Raw genomic sequence first — 21,697 nt, forward strand, 5'->3', positions numbered from 1 at the left:
TCTTCGTTCAGAGTTAATTTAGTGTGCTGCCATCACGCTGAAACAGCTGAACTAAAACCACCAGTAGCAGCAGCAGTAGCATTTAGAGCTGTCTCTTAAATGGTGTGGGACATATCTGAAAGTAAGGGACGAAATTAAGATGAGGGTTTAGGGCTGTTTAATCCAGGTTGAATACCTGGTAGACTAATATCTTCAACGGATAATATGATGTGCTCTTTATAAAATGTCCTTCAAATACAATATCACAAAGCTAGAGAGAGGAAGATTTCTTCTTAGGAGAGGAATGGATTTGGATAAAATTGGACACATGTCTTTATTGAGGATTTAATTACTTTTTTGATATTAAGGAAGTGACATTTATTATAGGCAACATTTGTAAGTAACACTTACCAAAATTAATGCTAACCAAGTATTCTCATTGTTTTAGGATAAAAGTAATTTTCTCTCTTTTTTTTTTTTGTGAGGAAGATCAGCCCTGAGCTAACATCCGTGCTAATCCTCCTCTTTTTGCTGAGGAAGACCGGCTCTGAGCTAATATCTATTACCAATCATCCTCCTCCATTTTTTTTTTCCCCAAAGCCCCAGCAGATAGTTGTATGTCATAGTTGCACATCCTTCTGGTTGCTGTATGTGGGATGAGGCCTCAGCATGGCCGGAGAAGTGGTGCGTCAGTGTGTGCCCAGGATCCGAACCCGGGCAGCCAGTAGCAGAGCGTGCCCACTTAACCAGTAAGCCATGGGGCCGGCCCCAGGATAAAAGTAATTCTTAATCAGGATTTTCAAGATTTAGGTAAGATTTACAAGTCCAATCAAGTACTTTTCATTAAATTTGCTAAGGTGCTATTTTTCTTAGTCAGTAACTTAATAGGTAGTCAGTAATGAGTTAAAATGAGTCACAGAGATGCTTTCAAATTTTAGATACTCCCTGTTTACACCAAAACATAACATTTTGAGTATGTAAAACACATACTAATTCTTAATTTATATGACGTTAAATAGAGCAAATTTATAAAACAAATAAGAAAAAATTATTATGAAATATGTACTTTACTCAGTCCTTTCAATCAGTTTAAAATTTCTTTGTGAACTCACGTTAGTCAGGATGCATGCATCAATTGTTTTTTCCTGGCAGAATTCTGTCAACTTACACAGATTGCTTGTGTTTTTTAATAGTAATCACATTTTTCAGTAAAAATTTCATTTAGTTAGATCAGAGATGTTCTCTCTGATCCAAATCCAACTTTTTAGTACTTCACGTTAAGTCAAACTGCCATAAATGTTTCCCATACATCCTGTCTATCCATCCTCTCAAAGGGTAGTGTATTATATTTTTATTTTCAACTGAAAAATTCTTTTTACAGATCTGGTAAAAATGTCATTGTGAATTCTTGCTTTAAGGGCTCACCCACCCCCAATTAAAAAATAAGTATAAATGACAAAACAGAAATTAAAATACATGATGGAAATCTTGTAGAAGAGAAATGTGGCGGAAGCACGAGGGGGCTAACACCACAGGTTATTGGGTTATGGAATCCCATATAAAGAGTGATGGCCACAAATTGAACTACTGCAGGATAGGTAGAAACGTGTCCTGCACATATGGCTAGAGTCAAGAACTGGGTTCTCAGCGTGAGACTGATAAAGAGGAATGATAATAGCTGTGACGGCTACCCAGGGATGTAGCTTTTATCAGTTCCAAAACTGGTGTGATCAGAGGGAGCAAAGTGATGACATAATGAGGAACTGTGCTGAGCTACCTGCTGGTTCAATGACTGAATTTTCCGTACTCCCGCACAGGACAGAACTCCAGGAATGCCAGTGTAAGACACAGTTATACAGTGGGGGCCTCAGGGGCTAGGTAGAGGCATCTTTAAAACTACCAGACAAGGAGGGATAAGAGAGAGCCCTCATTCAAGATTACTCACAAAAATAAAATTCCAAAATGCATGAGGAAAAGTATCCTTAAAAAAAGACACCAATAAAGGTAATAATTGGAAGAATTTATACCATAAAAAATCTAAATAATGGAGCAATCTGATAGTGACCTTAAAATATGTAAGTTTAAGATTCTCAAAAAGATAAAATAATAATATCCCATAAAACAGAACAAAATAAAATATTGTTAATCCAGAATTGGGAAATATATATTGGAAATCACAGATATAAAACATATAGTCACTTAAATTAACAAAATCAATTGGAGGGAATGATAATAGACTTGAAATCAAATAAAGAATTAATGGACTGCTATATAACAATGAAGATATCATCCAGAACAAATTTCAGAGAAATAAAAGGGTGAAAAATATAATGGAGAATTGAGGTGAAGTGGAGGATGGAACGAAAGGCTGCAACATATTTGTAACGGGACTTCTAGCAATAGAGAATAGGGAGTGGGAGTAAAACAATATTCCAGAAGAAATGACTGAGAATTTTCAATTATTGAAGAAAGATGAGTCCTTAGATTGACAGTTTATACTACGTGCTACATTAGTTAAATAACAATAAATCTAACATGTCGATATATTATAATAAAAATGTAGACATCTAGAATTAATATCATTTTGATAAAAGACATACAGAGGACAGACAAATTGATGGAAGACTTCACATTAACTAGATAATCAGAAGTCAATGGATTTATATTTCCAAAAGCATTGAAAGGAAAGAACACTCAACTTAGAATTCTATACCCAGATAAACTATCATTAAGAGTTAAAATAGTTGAATCATATTGTAATAATTTTTCTGTTAGTTGTATTTTTCACATAACTATATGCCTTGGAGAATATTCCATGTCAGTACAGAATGACCAAATCATTCATTTCAATTCCTGCATAGTAGTCTATAGAATATATGTAGTGTAATTTTAACACTTTATTGATGTTTAGATTACATCCTCTTTTTTTTGCTATCATTAACAGTGCTGTAGGGAACAGCTTTATAAATGTTTTTATTTTTTCCATGTATGTGAAAATTTCTCTAGGGAATATCAAGGAATTACAGGGCAGAGGGCATGCAAGATTTATATAGATACTTGCTTCAAATTGGCTTTGAAGAAAGCCAACATATAGTCTCATCAATGGTAGAGGGAATACTTCTGTCCCTATACCCTAATCAACATTTGATATCACTAATCACTTTATTTTTTGTGAACTAAACTATTATTTTAGTTGCTGCATAGTTATTACAATTATTATAGCATGATGATGCTTAACTCTTAAATGGTAGCTTAAGATGATGATTTAAAGTGATATTTTATTTATTTTGCAATTTATTGACTCTTGATGAGATTAAACATGTTTTATGTATTTATAAGCTAGTTGTACTTTTTCTTTTGTGAATTGTATGCTCTTGTTCTTATTAATATTCATGCTGATTTTTCTTTCTGCTGATTATTGGACTTGTAGGTTTTAAAAATACATATTCTTCACCTTATATTCTTTGTCTGTTAAATTTGTATATTACAAATATTTTTTTCCAGTCTGCTACTTCAATTTTAATTTTGATTATTATTATTTTTTTTCATTGTCTCATTGCTCTGGGAATCCAAACTAATCTTGACTTTGAGTTAGTGACAATATTTATAATATTGAAAGTATATATGACATGAATCAATCTTTTGAAAGGATGGTAGCTATTTGTATCACCAATGTTAGAAGAATGTAGACTATTTCAAAAGTACATACTAAAAGCAATATTACAAAAACAACTGGTTTATATGACTGGCATCAAATATCTCTCAGAAATGCTCATTGTAATTGATTTAATTTTATCATACATATTTGTGAAAATAAAATAAATATTCTATTTTTCAAATATAAACGTGACAGCATTTATCAATTTATACTTTGTCTTTCTTTGCAGAAACTGCCTTCACTCATTCACATTATGAGGTACATATTTTTAAATAAAATTGGCCATATGATGAATTTCGATACATTGATTTTAAATTTAAATTAGCTATTGTTAGGAATTTTGGATTGCAAGAAAAAAACTTACTTGAGACTAGCTTAGACTGTAATGGGAATATGTTGGCTCATCTAATAAAATGGCAAGAAGGGCAAGGTTGTACCTAGGCCTCGGTATAGGGACTTACATTCTCTCAAACTTGTCTGTCTCCTTTTCTCATCTCTGCTTCATCATGTGTCCAAACTTTATTCTCTCAGGCTAGATTTTTCCAGTGGAAAACATGGTACCACTGTTCCATATAGTTCCACATCAGTGGAAACATAGCTGCCACTAACTATGAGGCTTACATCTCCTAGCCTACCTGTAACATTAGAAGGACTGAGACTCATTATATCTGACATGAGCTCCCCAAGCCCTGACCAATCTCTGTGAGCCGTGAAGTTGAGGTTGTTAAAATAATGTCAGCCCAGAATGCCGGGAACAGGGAACTAATGTGTCCCAGAAGAAGAGGTGCATTTCTCAAAGGAACTCTGAGACAGATAAAACAACTGGTGTCCACTACCATGATCATTATAAAGCTGGAGATATAAACTCATGGGAAAAAAATCCTCAAAAGATTCTATTTAAAAAATTGAAGGGGAATAAATTAAGCAAGTGACTTCTCCTGTCCAAGATGTGGATTGTGAGTTGGACAGAAATAATTTACCTGCTAGTTATTGTCTTTCTAGCCATTCACACTTCTTTTTTTGGCATTATCTATATTTTCCCCCCTCTTCAGCAATCCCTATTCCTTTGAAAATCTCAATTCTATTATTGATTTAAATCACATGTTTAACTTTATACCAATTTACATTCCCACCAGCAGTGTTGAGTTGTGATTGCTCCACATCCTCACCCAAATTTGATATCATCAGTCTTTTAAATCCTTGACAAACAGGAGTGCCTATAAATTGATATCTTACCAATTTGTATTTCCATGACTACTTTGGAGAGTGGACATCTTTTCGTACATTGGTGATCATTCCTGTTTCTTAGTCTATGAATTGCCTATTCATGTCCTTTCAGCCATTTTTCTAATAGAGGTTCTTCTTTTTTTCTTGCTACATTTTAGGCATTCTTTATAGCATCTAAAAATTAATTCTTTGCCAGCTATATGTGCCACAAACATCTTTAAGCAGGTTGTGGATTTTTTTTTTTTAACTTTTAAAAGTGGTGTGTCTTGATGAATAACAGTTCTTAAATTTAATGTAGCTGAATATATCAATTTCTGTTTCCACTATGGCTTGTGCTTTTACCTGTCTTGTTTAAGAAATCTTTTCCTGGCTTGATAACATAAAGATTCTCCTATAGTGTTTTTCTAAAAGGTTTAAGGTTTTGCTATTCACATTTTACTCTTATCCATATGGCATTGATTTTTATATATGGAATGAGGTATCGATTCAATTCCATATTATGTTATTAGATACCCAACTACCCCAGGACTGCTTATTGAGTCTTTGCTTTCCCACTGATCTTCCTTGTCAGGTCTTTTTCCACTTCAAGAAAATCTTTGTTGTTCGTGTCCATTTGTTCTTACATATAAACTTTTGAGTCATTGTCAAATTCCTGTTGGGATTTTAATGCAAATTTCACTAAATTCATAAATCAGTTTGGGGTCTGCTGACATCTACAGTAGTGAATTTTACTATATAAAAACAAGGATAACACTACCTTGATTTGGGTTCTCTTTAGTGTATTCATTATGCATTTTATAATTTTCTCCTTACACATACTTTACAAGATTTATTCCCCTGTATATTATTTTTTATTGCTATTGCAAATGGTATCTCTTTTAAAGTTACCTTTTCAACATATTTATTACTTGAAAATGAAAGTGCTTTTGGTATTTATATATGGATTTCATAATCAACACTCTTGCTAAACTCTCTTATTAATTAATAAAAATAATTTGTCCTAGATTATTTTTGATTTTCAATGTAACTCTGAACATTAGTAACACTTCCTTTATTTGACTTAGTTTGTTGACTAAAATCTCCATTTACTTGTCTTTTTCCCCTAAAATATTGTATCATGATCCCTTCTAAAATTTACCTTTTAAAATAGCATTTTCAAAGGGTGTATTGTATCTCAGAATGAGATACAATTTATTGATCTATTTTCAGAATTTATGGAACTATTTTCCTTTTGGGGATATCTATGTTATTACATTTATTTATTTTTTACTTGTATAAAAAGTATTGAGATTTTTGGTACATAAGTTGTTGTCCAAATTTCTCAACAATTTCCTATGCTACCTCTTTACGGTAACATTATAGCACCGAAGAGTAGGATCAGGTTTAGAATTCTCAATATGTAATGTCAAATCACTTTTCAGAAAGGTCGCTACAATTGACTGACAACCGGCAGTGCATGAAAATGTCTGTCTCACCACATCCTCATCAGTATGTGGGATAATCCTTCATTTTCTTTCGCTAATTTGATAGACAAAAATAGTACCTCATTTTAATTTGCATTTATTTGATTAGTAGTGAGGTTGATCATCTTCATATAGTATTTTTCAAGCTTTTGGTGTGTTCTGACTTTTGACTCTAGCAGGATCTCATCAATATGACGATGTGTCTCTTCAATATGAAAAGTTGATAACCAATATTAACCCTTTAAAATCTATTTGTATTTGTGTTGCACTATATTTTTACTTATGCTTTCTTTTTTATAACCCAGTGAAGCTTGTTATTCTTGTGTTATTAAATATATCAGTTATTTCCTTGATCAATTTCTTTTATTGTTTGTATGCGTTAGAAAGCAAGCCCATTCTTTTCTCTTGGGTGTTTATAAAATGTAATGGAACTTGGTTGCACCATAAATTTACATATCATCAGCTTGTACTAACTGTAGTCTATAAACTTCCTTCTAAAATAAAAATTCTAGACCTTGGATTATGTTGTTTTTATTTTGTATCCACAGGGATTGACCTAGTTCCTGCTGCAAATAGCCATTCAAGAAATATTTGTTGAATAAATTGAATCGAATTGAATTTTAAGGTGAAGTGTTTCAACTTAAGATTTTCTATGATCTTAGTTTTTAAATAAAAATAGAACAATGTGTCTCCTGATTTATTAATTTGGTAACTTCCAAGTATTGTAGAAAGATAATACTTGTGATCTTTAGCTATTTTTGATAATTCTAAACTCTTCATGTGTTTAACCTACCCTGTTAACCCTCAAACAGCCCACTGATCATCAATGTCCGTTAAGCAGGGCTTGAGGGTATAGCCTGTGGTCATAGAATAGTAATTTTCTCTTTGTGGGAAGTGACATTTCTACATTAGGTGCAGAAGCTCTCATTTTTACTCTGATTTTGACCTCTGATCTCCATGCTCTTACCACAGGAGAGAACTACTTGACTGAGTTACTTGAGTTGACTGATATATTCAGGCTCTTAAAATCATCACTTCTGGCAGGCAAATTTTATTCATATTCTAAAACATAGCTCAACAGTTCTACTTCCTTATTTCAGCTCTTCTTCCCCAACAGAACTAGGTGTTTCCTCATTTGTGTTCCCATAACTCTTTACACAATTATATTAATAGCTAATACAAGTGAATATTTGTCAAATGCTTACTATACACTTTTTCATATTTACTCTATGAGACAGACACTAGTATCACCCCAGTTTTTCAGAAGAGGATACAGGCTTAGGAAGGATAACTTGCCCAAATATACACTCCTGATAAGTGTCTATACTAGGATTTGAAACAGATTATTTGACCCCCAAACTGAAGATCTTTACTGCCTCTTGTATCACTCCTCTTTAATAAATTACCCTTGGGCCAGCCCAGTGGCTTAGCGGTTAAGTGCGCGCACTCCGCTACTGGCGGCCCGAGTTCGGATCCCGGGCGCGCACCGATGCACTGCTTCTCTGGCCATGCTGAGGCCGCATCCCACATACAGCAACTAGAAGGCTGTGCAACTATGACATACAACTATCTACTGGGGCTTTGGGGAAGAAAAAACAAAGGAGGAGGATTGGCAATAGATGTTAGCTCAGAGCAGGTCTTCCTCAGCAAAAATAGGAGGATTAGCACGGATGTTAGCTCAGGGCTGATCTTCCTCACACACACACAAAATTAAATAAATAAATAAATAAATAAATAAATAAATAACCCTTAAGGACAGGAACAACAATGTATGGAATTTTGTATTTCTAGTACCTGATTCGGTTCCTGGAACTCAGTAGGCATTCAGCAACAATTTGTTAAATTGGAAAATGGAATATGGTTCCTGGAAGGCCAGCCTAGCAGGGCCTGTTGGCTGCATACTTGCTCAGTGTGTGTAATCCATGGCCCTGGAATGGTCTGGATGTTTTAATCCTATCCAAACTAACCACATGTAGACATAGAATCTGTACTTAATCAGACATCATTTCACCCAGTGTGACTAGGGATTAATTTTAATTTTTTAAAAGATATTCTCCTGACATACACTGCTGGCAGGAGCAGACTAATGGATTCACTGTAGGTCATTAAATACAGTCCAACAAATTGTGAGTCACATTATCCGGATACTGTGCGTGGCAGGTGTCTTCAGGTTCAGTCTACCTTATGTTTCTTGTTCTCCATTTTTCGTGTTGTTGCCTGCACGAGAATTTCTGACAGGCAAACACCATTAGTTATTTTCTCACTGAGGAATAGGTATAACCGAAAGGCAGCATTTTCTACCCTTGTTTCTCTTTCAGGGGCAAGATTAACACACATATACAATAAAACTATTGAGCTATTTTAATACATTTCCTGTCACGCATTCAGGACCCTCTAAAGTTGTCATCAGCTACTGTTTCATTTAATTCTCGGGGCTTCAGGGTAATGTAAGAAAATTGAAGAGATTAGGAGCTATGTCTTTCCTGTTCAATGCATTTGTGTTGCTGTAAATTGGCACCAACCTTCAATCTCGCGGTCAGGGCTCTCCAGGGTCCTCCTACTGATATGACAGCCCAGTCAGAATGACAAATGGTGCACACCCTCCGACAGGACAGACAATTCTTCCCTCCCTGCCTCCACAGTTCTCTTTCCTGCACTAGCAAAGAGACGTCTCGCCATCTTCTTGCACCAAGTGGTCGCCCCATTACGTTGATGTTCCTCAAGTTAAGTGGAAGATATGGTTTCCCTGATGAATTATTTTGCGTCCACGGACAACAATGATTTCAACACTAGTAAACTGGGATAAAGAAAACTTCCCATCCAGAAAACCGCACTTTAATGTTATATTTTTTCTTTTTCACCTATTGACCTGGTGGAAAACTGTCTCATTTGAGGGTGGAGGCAATTCCACTGAGTGAAAACACAAAGGTCCCAACAAGTCCAATGATCCTAGATGAAGGATTTGCAGTTTGCAACCTTTTTGCATATGTATATATGATAGGAAAGGAAACAGATCGCGATGCTCACACCTACACAAGCAGAGAGGGAAGAGAGAAATCGTTCCACACAGAGAAATATTCCTTTTAAAATAAAAGCATATCATTTGTGCAAGGTCAGTCCATGAATTCATCTTTATATATATATGTGCTTAATTCAAAAAATTCTAAATGACATGGCTGCAAGGAATAAATGATTTGATCTTGCTCAGAGTCATTTATTATTTTTCTGTAAGAGCTGACCTTCTGGGGATTTGAAGATACATGGCAAGCATGTCCTCAAAAAGGTTTTTGATTTTTTTTCCAGTAACATCTATTGTAGAGACAGCAGTACTAATAAAAAGTTGGATGTTGGAATTTTCCCTAACACTGTATACTTTAACCCTTTAAATGAAAAAGGCCAGAACCCTTCAGTAAATGAACTGCCTGGGTCTCTGCCCTTCCACCCCTTCTTAGTCCCGTGGACAAAGCCTGGAGCTTCTCTGCAATGCTCTGATCATCCTTCACCTGCCCTTCTGCCCAGAGCCCCTCATGTGAGGAATACGTGGACAGCCTATGCTGTCACTCCCACTCCCATCCACCCAGCATGGTATATCACAAAGTTCTGGTTGCCACAGGGAATGAAGCCGTAGAACCCGCTTGTCAGGACACCTTGGGTGGCACATCTCTAGGTAATGGCCAGTACATATGTTGATTCTACTTAAACGTAGTCTGAGCATGTTATTTTTTAGTAAAAAATTTTTCTATGATTTTCTAATAACTAAAGAATAAAAACTCATTAATATGGCATTCGAGACCCTCTACAACGTGAACTCAGTCTCCGTTTCTAGTCTTATACCTATTATGTGCTTATCCCTCTCCCCCAGAACCATATGCTTTCTCCATACAGGAGCATGAACTTGATCTGATCTTTTTGCTTTTTCCCTCCCAAGTTTTTTCTTCTATTCCTACCTGCTGTGCCCTCCTTTCCTTCCCATGTGCTCCTTCTTGACCTATTGTCTCCCAGCTCTAAGCTTAACATTCTCTACTCTGCTCTGCTCAATGATACTGCAGCTGGGGTCCACAAATCACCTTTTCCAGATGCACTTGTCAACTGGCTTCTGGTTAGATTCCACCAGTGGGGGGCACAAGAGAGACTGGGAGGCAAGAAAAGGCAAGAAGTGGCTTCCTTCTTGTTTCCATTTCCTGCCAGCATCACTCCAGCAACAGAGGACAGGGGAAGGTCTAGCCTCCAGCGCCCAGATGCCCAGCTCTGCACCTACAAGGAGGCTTGAGCGCCAGCTGCTTGGGGACCTGTCTTCCAAGCTCCTATGCTCTGGTAACCCCACCTCATCCTTTTTACTTCTTTTCAATAAAAACACATGAGAGGGGCTGGCCCCCGTGGCTTAGTGGTTAAGTGCATGCGCTCCGCTACTGGTGGCCAGGGTTCGGATCCCAGGTGTGCACCGACGCACTGCTTGTCTGGCCATGCTGAGGCCGCGCCCCACATACAGCAACTAGAAGGATGTACACCTATGACATACAACTGTCTACTGGGGCCTTGGGGAGAAAAAGGGAAAAAAAAGGAGGAGGATTGGCAATAGATGTTAGCTCAGGGCCAGTCTTCCTCAGCAAAAAAGAGGAGGATTGGTACGGATGTTAGCTCAGGGCTGATCTTCCTCAAAAAAAAAAAACCACATGAGAAGTGAAGACTTACTGTGTATGGGACCTGCTAAGACACAGATAATAGAATAAATCCAGAAATATACAGGTCTAGGATATGAGACAAGAGACGATTGCTTTGGCCTTATAGTGGGGAGTTCTGGACCAGGTGGAAGCAGATGGTAGAGATGGGGCAATTCTGGACAAGATGCTAGAGAATAGAAAATCCTAGATATTCATAGATTGTCAAAGAATTTGCACCAGCATCCCCCAGCCTCTGACACTGGATAACCCTAATTCTTTAGATATCTACTTTAAAGTGTCTTCTCTTTCACTTCACCTGTGTTTTGAATTCTCCCACTTGTCACAGAGAAGAGATGAGCTGGCATTTGGGCCTAGAACTCCCCCATCCCAATTTTATTATATTTCCTCATAAGATAAAATGCATCCCTTAACCAGTGCCGGGCTGAGCCATACTGGAGCATTAGTCAAAAAAAAAAAAAAAAAAAAGTCAGTTCTACTGATGCTTCTTTATTTAAAATTCTGACACTTTGTTCATCATGGATTTTTTGCATTAATTTTGATTTTTAAAAATATTGTACTATGGGGCTGGCTCCGTGGCATAGTGGTTGAGTTCGGGGAGCTCTGCTGCAGTGGCCTGGGTTCGTGGGTTCGGATCCTGGGCATGGACCTACACCACTTGTCAGCCATGCTGTGGTGGTGACCCACCTACAAAATAGAGGAAGATTGGCACAGATGTTAGCTCAGGGAAAATCTTCCTCAAGCAAAAAAAAAAAAAAAAAAAAAAAGAGGCAGATTGGCAACAAGTGTTAGCTCAGAGTGAATCTTCCTCAGCAAAGAAAAAAAAATTGCACTAAAATATTACTTATCTCGATGACTGAGCTTTTGGCACCCCCTTAAGTGTTTACTCACTCACCTCCCCCTAGCCCGGCCATACAGCCAGGCTGTATGGTAAGACCCAAATTACCTTGGGCTGAAGGTTTTCAGATTTGAATTTAATTTCTCACTCTTTTATGTTTCTAGTTAATTTTAATATTTACTTCCTGGCATTTATAACAAGATGCAGTTTCTTTCTCATTGGACTTTTCCTGATTTTCAGGCACTATACTAGGTACCTGATAGAATCTTCACACTTTTTGGAGCAGGCATCTCCTGAAAGTGCTTCCAGAGGATCTATTTGAGAGAAACAGTCTCTGTCATCACAACCCTCTTCTCCCCTATCTGGCCTTGCTGTGAGAGGAAGCCTGAGGCGAGAGGAGGAAGTTGACTCTTGTGGGAGTGCAATTTGGAAGGAGGGTCGCCATAAATATTTCAAGTGCCTGAACTATCTTTCTCTTCCCCTGATTTGGAAACTTGTGATTGTTTCTTGCCTGAAAATTGCCAAGTTAGTGATCCAGTAGAGCCCCTAATGATTCTAAAGCAAGGAGACAGTCTGGATAGAGATGGTGGAGCAAGGGGAGGGGGACCCGGGGGCCAGCTTGCATAGCAAAGTGCACTTTCTGTGGGTCAAGCCTGCAGTGCGAAGCTTTCTGGTTGGTATGAATTCTAACCCCCCATGCCCCAGAGGGCTGCCCGCTGAGCCACTGAATCCCAGCAGCAAAAGGATGCAAGGATGGGCCACTTGCAGAGTTGTGAGAGACACAAGGAAGAGGCCACTCTGAAGTTGCAAACCCACATCAGGGGGCTGTGCAGTGGGAGGACTGCATGGGTCCTTCCAAGAATAAGTAAGTGAGCCTCAGTGTTGATCTAGAAATTGAACACATTTTAAACAGAGGAAACTCTGGCTGGTCAGGGAGAGAGAGAGGGAAGCAATGGCAACCAATAAAAGGAGCAGCCTTGCCGAAGACAGTCAAGTCAGCGACCTGGTACGGAGTAACAGGCTCAGTAAGAGGGAGAGGAGGTGTAAGAGAACTCCACTCTTCTGCCTGGGTCTGGGAGACTCCTGTCCAGCCTGCCCTTGCTGGAAGAGGGGGCCATGGCATGAATCAAGTGCGAGATTTAGGTTTTAAGAAGAGGACTGAATCCTGAAGAACCAGCGTAAGATTATTCTAATACCCAAAAGAGGAGAAAAGTTTATGGAACGGAACTGAAATTTCATTAAGAGAACTGATGACCCAGCAGGGTCGGAGGTTTAAGGGAACAGAACTGGATGTTAGTTATTGGGAAAAATAAGACCATTTTATGTCTGTACCCCGAGGAGTAGAGGCCCCCAACCATCCAGTCACATGCATCCTCATTAGAAGACCAGAGATTCGCTTGTCTGTCTAGTCCCTGTTGCACTAGAGCAGCACACTGTGTGTGAAAGGCAGGCACAGTGGACTAGAACAAGCCCTGAACAAGGAATGGGAAGAGCTTAGCTGGAGTGGTTTCTCTTCCTCCTAGGAGTTAAGTGACCTATAACGTGTGTATCTTTTTCTTTCCTCACTGCTAGCCTGGATCTTCTACTTTGATTTTAATTTTTGGTAGTCCTGATATCTGATTATTCACCTATTTCTTTTTTATTATGAGGTAAAAAAGGAAGGGTATTGTAAAGATATTGTAAGATGTTGAAAGATAAATTTTCTCTAAATTTTTGCAAATCTTTTATAAAATGAGGCAGGTTATGAACACACAAGCCAACAACAACAATAGCAACAACAAAGACAAAATTCTATCCTTGTGCCTTTGTACAAGTCACCTAAATTCTTTGCACTCCAGTGTTATCAGCTGTCAAAAACAGGTTTTAATTATATATGGAGGTCTCAGATTGCTAAGAGGGTTAAGTAAGATGAAGAGAAAAGTTTCAAAAAACTGTCAAATGCTGTTCAAACATAACATATTATTATTCTTGTAATAAGTATTTGTTGAGTCATATTGCACAGGGATCAAGAGATGGAGTTAATAAGAACAGAAATCATGTGATATTGCCACGATGTAGGCACAGTGGTAAACATTAAAGTTGGAGAAATCATTTCCACTTAATGTTCTGGAAGGCAGATCACAGCCAATACCACCAAAGATACTTTGAGTGGGCAGAGATCTTTGAGGTGATCTGGCCAAGTTTTCAAATGGTGTCCTGCAGAGCCTGGTTTCAAGAAGTATTACCTTGGGGGCTGGTAAAGTGGGAAGAGGGAGGTCAAGTGCACAGGATCCAGACCCCAGTCCTACTGCCAGAGCAGCCTTAATTAGTGTAAATTATTGGGCAGAAGTCCTGGTAAGATTTCATTTGAAATGACTTCTAGCTGCTGCACTTCATACCAAAGTTCAGAGTGTGCTGAGATTTGCCCAAAGCCATGAACTTAACCCTGGGAAGGTGAGACCTTGAGCTAGCTCTCTGGCCACTCTTCACGTCATACTACCCCACTTTCCTGGGGCTCAGATTTGGATCTCTTGGCTGCAAACCAACCTTTGACCGGGCAAGCTAAACACTGGGCTATTCTCCCCCGCACTTTGATAAAAACAGAACATTTTAAGAGAAAGTAGCCTATCTTTTTAACAGAACATGGATACAAAATATAAGAATTCAGAGTAGCTCCTAGTGGGTGGACTGCCTTGGGAGCCTGGGTTCACAAGTGCAATTACATCAGTTTCATGCACGCAAGGGATTTTCTGGGGACTCAGTTCTAGATGGCTACCACTCACAACCAAGACAAATTAGATTTGCCAAAATTAATAGAATGTAACATGAATTATTTGATTCAGTCACATTAGCTGCCAAATATTTCTTTAGGGTCTTGGATTAACATAGAAGGAGAGAGGCTTATAGAGAGAGGGACATATGTAAGAAAGAAACGGCCAAGATGTGGCCCCTGTGCATGAGAGGAGGAAGAGGTATTTGAGAATTATGTCCAGGAAATACTCTTACTTATTGTTAAAGATAAACCCACTCAACTTGCTACATGAAAAGGATCCCTTTTCTAACCCGAATTCAAAATGATCTTCCCGTGAGGCAAGTCCAAAACTGTGATCATCAAACCTAGCGTGTTCAATGGGTTCTTCCCCTTCCTTTTGAGATAACATCAAAATACTGTATTCAGATCACAAAGCTCCGAGATCTGGCCCCAGACCACCTTCAAGGAATCGTCTGGTGCCCAACTTTTGCTCTGACCTCATGGTACAAACTGAGCTCCATGTTCAGAGCTGGGAGCATGCCGTGCTCTCACCCCTTGGGCTTTCACACACAGTGATTCTTTGGCCTGGAAATTTTCCCTCTCTTTATCATGCAATTCCTACTCATTCTCCAGGTCTCAGACAATCATCACTTCCTTGGAGAAGACCTCCTTGTCCTCTAGTCTAGGTCATGTCTTTTATGTTCTCCCCGTCAGCCCTTGCACATCTGTTCTCATGACATTAATATTTTATTGGGGTAACTTTGTGTGACTGGAAAATTAATTGCCATTTATAACCATGGTTACAAAGCTAATGAGATGCCTAGGGGCTGTATTCTAAGAAATGGGATTTCTAACTTTTCAACTTTGAGGTCATTTATTTATACTTCAACAATTCTTATTGAGTGTCTACTAGATGCTAGGCACTGTTCTCAGTTCTGTGTTTGGATGTGTCGGGGGGGAGACTTGCCCGTAATCTGATAATTAGGTAGAAATCTGGAGACAGCAGGGAACAAGTTACTTATATATCCAGGGAAGGGTGATCTAGTCTGAGGGAATAGAAGATGCAAAGACCCTGGGGCGGATGTGCTTACTGTTTCTGAGGAAACATCTGGAAGCTATTGTGTCTGTAGCAGGATGGAGAGGGTAAGGCTAGAGATGAGGTTAGCAAGAAAGTGAGAGTTGTGAGCATGTAGCCCCTGCGGGCTTTTATGCTGAGTGAGATAGGAAAGTGTTTGGAGGGTTTTGAGCAGACTGGGACTTGATCTGGTACATATTTTAAAAGGATCACTCCAGGTGCTGTATGAAGAAAAGGCTCTAGAGGCAAGTGGGAGACCAATTAACAGGTTGTTGTAATAATCAAGTGAGAGACGATATCAATTTGGAGGTGGTGGAAAGTGGTCAAATTCTAGATATATTTGGAAGATGGGGTTGTTAGGTGATAGAGATGTATTTCTCCATCTCTCAAAACATCCATTAAGTCTCACTCACTCACTAAAGCAGTGCTATGAGTGGTGTGTATGTGTGGTTTTGTGTGTGTGCATGTGCATGCATGTGTATGTGTTTGTGTGTGTGTAAATTAAGGAAGAGGGCTGAATCTTGTGTCTAGTGAAAATGTGATATAGGCTAGAACTGACACATACCAGACAGAGAAAAGTCTCCTAAACTGACCTATTTCAGTGGAAAGAGGTGCTTGAAGTCAGCCATAGATTAAAAATGTAAGTTCCTTGGGAATACTCACACTCTGGGGGAGGACATTGGACTTTCCAAAATACAGAGAATGGGATTCAACATATTCTCAAATGGCAGAATGACCCCAACCAAAACTAGGTTAGCCTACTTTCATTTCCACCTTGCCCACTAGACTGTGAGTTTCATGAGGACTGGAATTGGGCTGTGCTTCTGTTATTTATTGTTGTGCACCTATGGCTGCCACATAGTAGATGCTCAACAAATACTCCCTGGAAAGAGAAAATGGATAGTTTCCATGTTCAAGAGAGACTAATGTTATTCCACTATCCTTGTTCATGCTAAAAGTCCAGAGTTGGGAAGTAGAACCAAAACTCAAAAACCTTGATTCTTCCTTAAGAAATATAAATCAGATCTCAGCAGGCCAAATGTAGAAGTCAGTATTCAAGTGAGTATTTTTCCATCATGATCGAGCAGCAGCAGCAGCAACAGGAGCATCAAACACTTCCCTTGTCTACATCAGGTGAGCGGCATCTATGGGGCAGAGGGATGCAAACAGATGGACAGAAAGTTCGAAAGGTGGCAGGGAGAACCCTAGACCATGTCACAGCAAGACCTGGGGGGCAGTTTCTAGTTCTTCCACTTATTAGCTGCGTGTACTTGAGAAAGTATTTTACTCTCCAAGTCAAAACACTATAGGGCAGTGATTATAAAAATTGGGGATTTTGGAACATACTTCATGAAGACTCTATGACTTAAGAGAGATCATGTTTATAAATGTGTTAAAAACTGTAAACACGGTGCCTGTGTATATTATAATTGAGCTTACAGCATCTTTAGTGAAGATGTAGAGAATAATAGAATGCATTTGATTGTGCTATGTGCAATTTTCTGTCCTGGGCAGCCTAACTGTACTGGTCCTTGTCGTCATGCCTCTGTGTTCTTGAGTATTTGATAGCTACAGGTAGGTGCCAGGCAGCACCAGAAAATCCACTGTTCATTCCTTCTTAGCCCTCCATTTGCTCCCTTCTGGACTTAAGGCATATTATGGAATTACTGTAAGCCAACAAGTCTCCATCTGCAAATGAGGGATAAAATTTGCCAGCTGTCTCCTAACCTCCCTGGGAGGAACTAGGGTTTAATAAGAAAATGAACATTATTCTCTCCATATGCACTCTACACCCTTGGCTCCCCTGGTCTTCAAAAGACTCTCCATAGGCATAAATACAGATTTTCTAAAATCAAACTCAGACGGTCAGAAGGCAAGCCGCAGAGACTCATGCCAATGACTATTCATCATACATTAATATTAATATCCATTAGTTAATGTTTTCTATTAGCGATTGTACAATTAATCAAGAACAATATGTCACAAGGCAGAGCCAGCTGTAGGTGGATAATTGGGATGTAGGTGGCTTGCTTTCAATGGCCACCACATCACCTCTGCTGTCAAAGCTTCTCATCCATTCTGTGTTTCTTTCTCTAGCCATCAAATCCAATAATTGAATCCACATAAAGGTACTGGGAAAGCACAGCAATATTTTCAAGGCACAAAGAGGAGTTGCATTGTGACAGAGAAATGCAGGAAAAGGACAATGCTTAAAATGAAATCAACTGGTAGTTAATAATGATAGTGGAAAGAATAATAGTAACAATACCAGCTCTTTCTTATTGAGTGTCTGTATAAGGCACTATGAAAGATGAAGACTCTCAGAAATGGCCCATGATTTCAGAAGCTAACATTTTCCTTGGGTTGACCAAGAATAAGTCTATGAAAGTGAAATGACAACACTACAAATAACACAAAATTCAACAATAGCAAAAGGAGATTTCACAAGGGCAAGTGCAGACTCCTGGCTCAGATTGGCTGGGTATGAATTACAGTTCTGCCACTTATCAGCCTTGTGATCTTAGCCCAGTGATTTAGCTTCTGTGTGCCATGGTTTTCTCATCCATATAATGGAGCGAATAATAATTCCTATCACATAGGGCTGCTATGAGGATTTTATGAAATAATATAGGCTAATTAGTTAAAACTGTCCCTGCACACATAATAATAATAATAATAATAATAATAATAATAATAAATTGTGATGTATTATTAATTGCAAAACCTATTGTGGAGACACTAACCACAATGGCAGTTCAGAAGAGGAAATTAACACCATCTCATGGAGAAGAGAGACTCTGAGCCGGATATGACCCAATATCCCTTAGAAAGGAGCAGAACATTCTAGATGGAACCATGGGGTATGATGTGAGTAGTAGGATATAAGTGCAGAGTATATCACCCAGAGAAACCAGACCAAAAGGGCCTTGAGCCCTCGGTGTCAGATATTAGCACTTTAGGAAGATGAATCTGACAATGGTATGTAGGAGGACTGGAATGAGGAGAGATTGGTGACAGCACGTGAAGTTAAGTAGAGAAATTTTAGGCATCAATGAGAAAGAAATTTGGGGTCCCAGGGAACCCCTTAAATCTGCTTATGTATAAAGTGGATCCTTTCGGTAGACTTTCTTCCCATCCTAACAGCTAAATGTGAAGGGAAATGTTAATGACCTCCCCAGAATGCAGAGCTAATGGTGTGCAGAATCATAGGTAGAATTACTTAGGGGAAGTGCTGGAAGAACTTCTAAGAGAGAAGTTGCAGAGCTGGCGCACACGCTTGATGATAGTAAAATGGGACGTGCGTTACTTCAAATCAGGCATGTCCTCCGTGAACCACAGAGCTCTCCTGCAGGTTAAGTTGTGCATTTGCAGCTTGTCAGGACTTGCCCACTATCTTCTGAATATTCAACCATCAACCTTTAGGCTGGAATTAGTAGCACTTTAATTTCCTGATAACACCTAAATTAAGGTAAGAGTTCTAAATACTTTATTAATAATGTACACTCTAATTAATAGAAATTACTTTTCTGGCATGTATTATTAAAGGATGTGTTCCAACATGCTTTTTTATGTTTTCTAATTTACTTGCTTAGAAAACTGGTCTCTGTTTCTACACCTTACCTGAACCCATTCTTGACCAACTCTGTACGATATATGGAGGCGAACTCTCTGATTTGAGAAGAAACTCTTCCTCAGTTCTCTACTCATCTCTCTGGTGAAATGGTTTTTGTTGAAATAAGTTCTTTCAGAGATATGCTTGAAATCAAACAGTTTGGGCATAAAATTCTACTCTCCAAATGACTAATTCTTTATACCTTTGGCTTGTGGCTCTAAATTTCCAAATATGAGGAACAAAATTCTTAGCCTCAAATTTGAATTTTAATCAACAGGATGCCTACTGCTTTCTGTTTTCCCAGGTGGGAAGTCTTAGATTTCAGCATTCCTGCTATAGGTTTTTTTCCTGAGTGGAATTAGCTCCAGTTTTAACCTAATGAAAAGGTAAACTGAGGAAGTAGATGACCCTTACCTTCAGAGAGACGCTGGAGTGGCTTAAATGTATGAGCTCTGTGTCCAGTCTGTTGAATTCAAATTCAGATATTGACACTTCCGTAGTGTAGGGCAGTGACCAAAATACTTAGCCTCTGTCTCTTCATTTCCCTATCTGGAAAATAGGGATGGCCATGCCTGTTCACAGGGTTATCGTGAAGATTGAAAGAGTCAATATGTGTGGAGAACTTAGATCAAAGTTTAGCACACAGTAAGTACTCAACAGACATATCAACTCTTACTTCTCGGTGGCTCCTTTTCCTACCTCTAACCTTAGCTCAGAGGACCTGTGTCCTGATGCTCACATTGAGTCCAGGTGGGAGCTCCTGATCATTTTTCCAATTAACTTTCCACCTAATACATGTCAAATGCGTGTGCAAATCCTGCTGGGCTGTGGTGAACTGGTGGTATAGGGCTCAGGTTTCTGAGAGAGTTGGGTAAGAATTGAGCAAAGAGGAGTCCTCCGGTGCTTTCTGTCCTACAAGGATGAGGGATGAGAGACCATACTGAACCAATTTCTGTTTCATTAACAGGCAATCTAGCTTTCAAAAGTAATGAAGCCCAATCAATGGAGAGTCTGTGCTGTCATAGACACCACAGATCTTGCTTTGGTCCACTAAAATATGACTCCTTGATGCCTTCTTCTTTCCTGTCCTATATCCAGACATTCAGCAGACTCCAACTCTAGTACCTATCTTGTCTAGTGAAGTGGGGGGTGTTGTAAGAGAGGTTAGATTCAGTACATATCATTATTTTTTCTCGAATAATTAGCAGAAGTCTTCTTCTTTTTCCTTTTCTTTTTTTTTTTCCAGGAGAATGTTTTGAATTCCAAGGCCAAGGCTTGGCAGTAACTCCCTGGTATCATGAGATTGAAGATGGATTTCTCTCAGGGGACCTGAGGAGGCCGTCAGTGTAATTTAGTTCTGTCTCGATGCTCAGTAATGGATGTGACCTTGTGTCTCACAAGGCTCTCCTAACACCGTGGCCCTGAATATGAAGAGTTAAAAATTCCACTCCTCTGTAGAAAGAAGTAGATATCTTGACATTCAGAGGCACAGTTCCCAACCGAACCCTTTCTAAATCAGATTAGTCCATCCCATTGCTGACAGTTCACTGACGAGTGCATTCCTCAAAGAGAATCTCATCTGAGATGCAGAGCACTCGCTGCAGTTTTATAGTATCAGAGTAGTAATTCATGCCCTGAGTAATAAAGAAACTCATTAAATGTAGAATCTCAGCTCTTGCTTTGTACTTAGACCTCCCAGCAGTTTAACTTATGCATAATGAGTCTAAATACTTTAAGGGATAATATAAAAATTATCTACTATTCTTTCATATCTAAAATTGTGCATTTGTTTCCCTTCACTACATTGCTAACGTAATGAGGAAACAATATATTACCCTAATTACATGTTATTTATTAGAAAGGAAGCAAATAAGTCATTTGGAGACAAATCCCTGTAGTTATTCACGGAACTGCTTTAGATGACAAAGATAGAGTAAAGCTAGCAGTCTTTCATTATATTTATTACACACTCTTTGTGCTAATGAACAATCACAGGCTTCACTGAAATAATGGTCTCAGCTCCGAGTTGTACGGAACACTACATGGGCCATATTTATCAAGAGCAATCAGGGCTTTGCTTATCCTTTGTGTTGTTGCTTTCCATTGAGGCAAGAGGGTGGAAGACAAACAAAAGTAGCTTGGGGGATTCTAATAAATATAATGGAAACTAGTTAGCAGATTAAAACAAGTCTTCATGCCAACTTCAGCAGCAGCTCACTCAAAAGGAAAACGATCACTTACTACCCCGTATGAATCCTGAGTAGGGTCATTCCTTACCTCGAGGAAACAGGAATATATACACGCAAATATGTCTGCCTAAAATTTGGAAATTTTGATGAAAAAGTCTCTAAGATTTCAGTAAGATTCTTTAAATATTTATTTGCTGATTCTATAAATTGGGGCAAAAACTAATACAGCTCTTGGCTTTATCGTA

The sequence above is a fragment of the Ceratotherium simum genome, chromosome 20 (assembly GCF_057802395.1).
Source record: "Ceratotherium simum simum isolate JZ-2026a chromosome 20, ASM5780239v1, whole genome shotgun sequence".
Classification (NCBI taxonomy): Eukaryota; Metazoa; Chordata; class Mammalia; order Perissodactyla; family Rhinocerotidae; genus Ceratotherium; species Ceratotherium simum.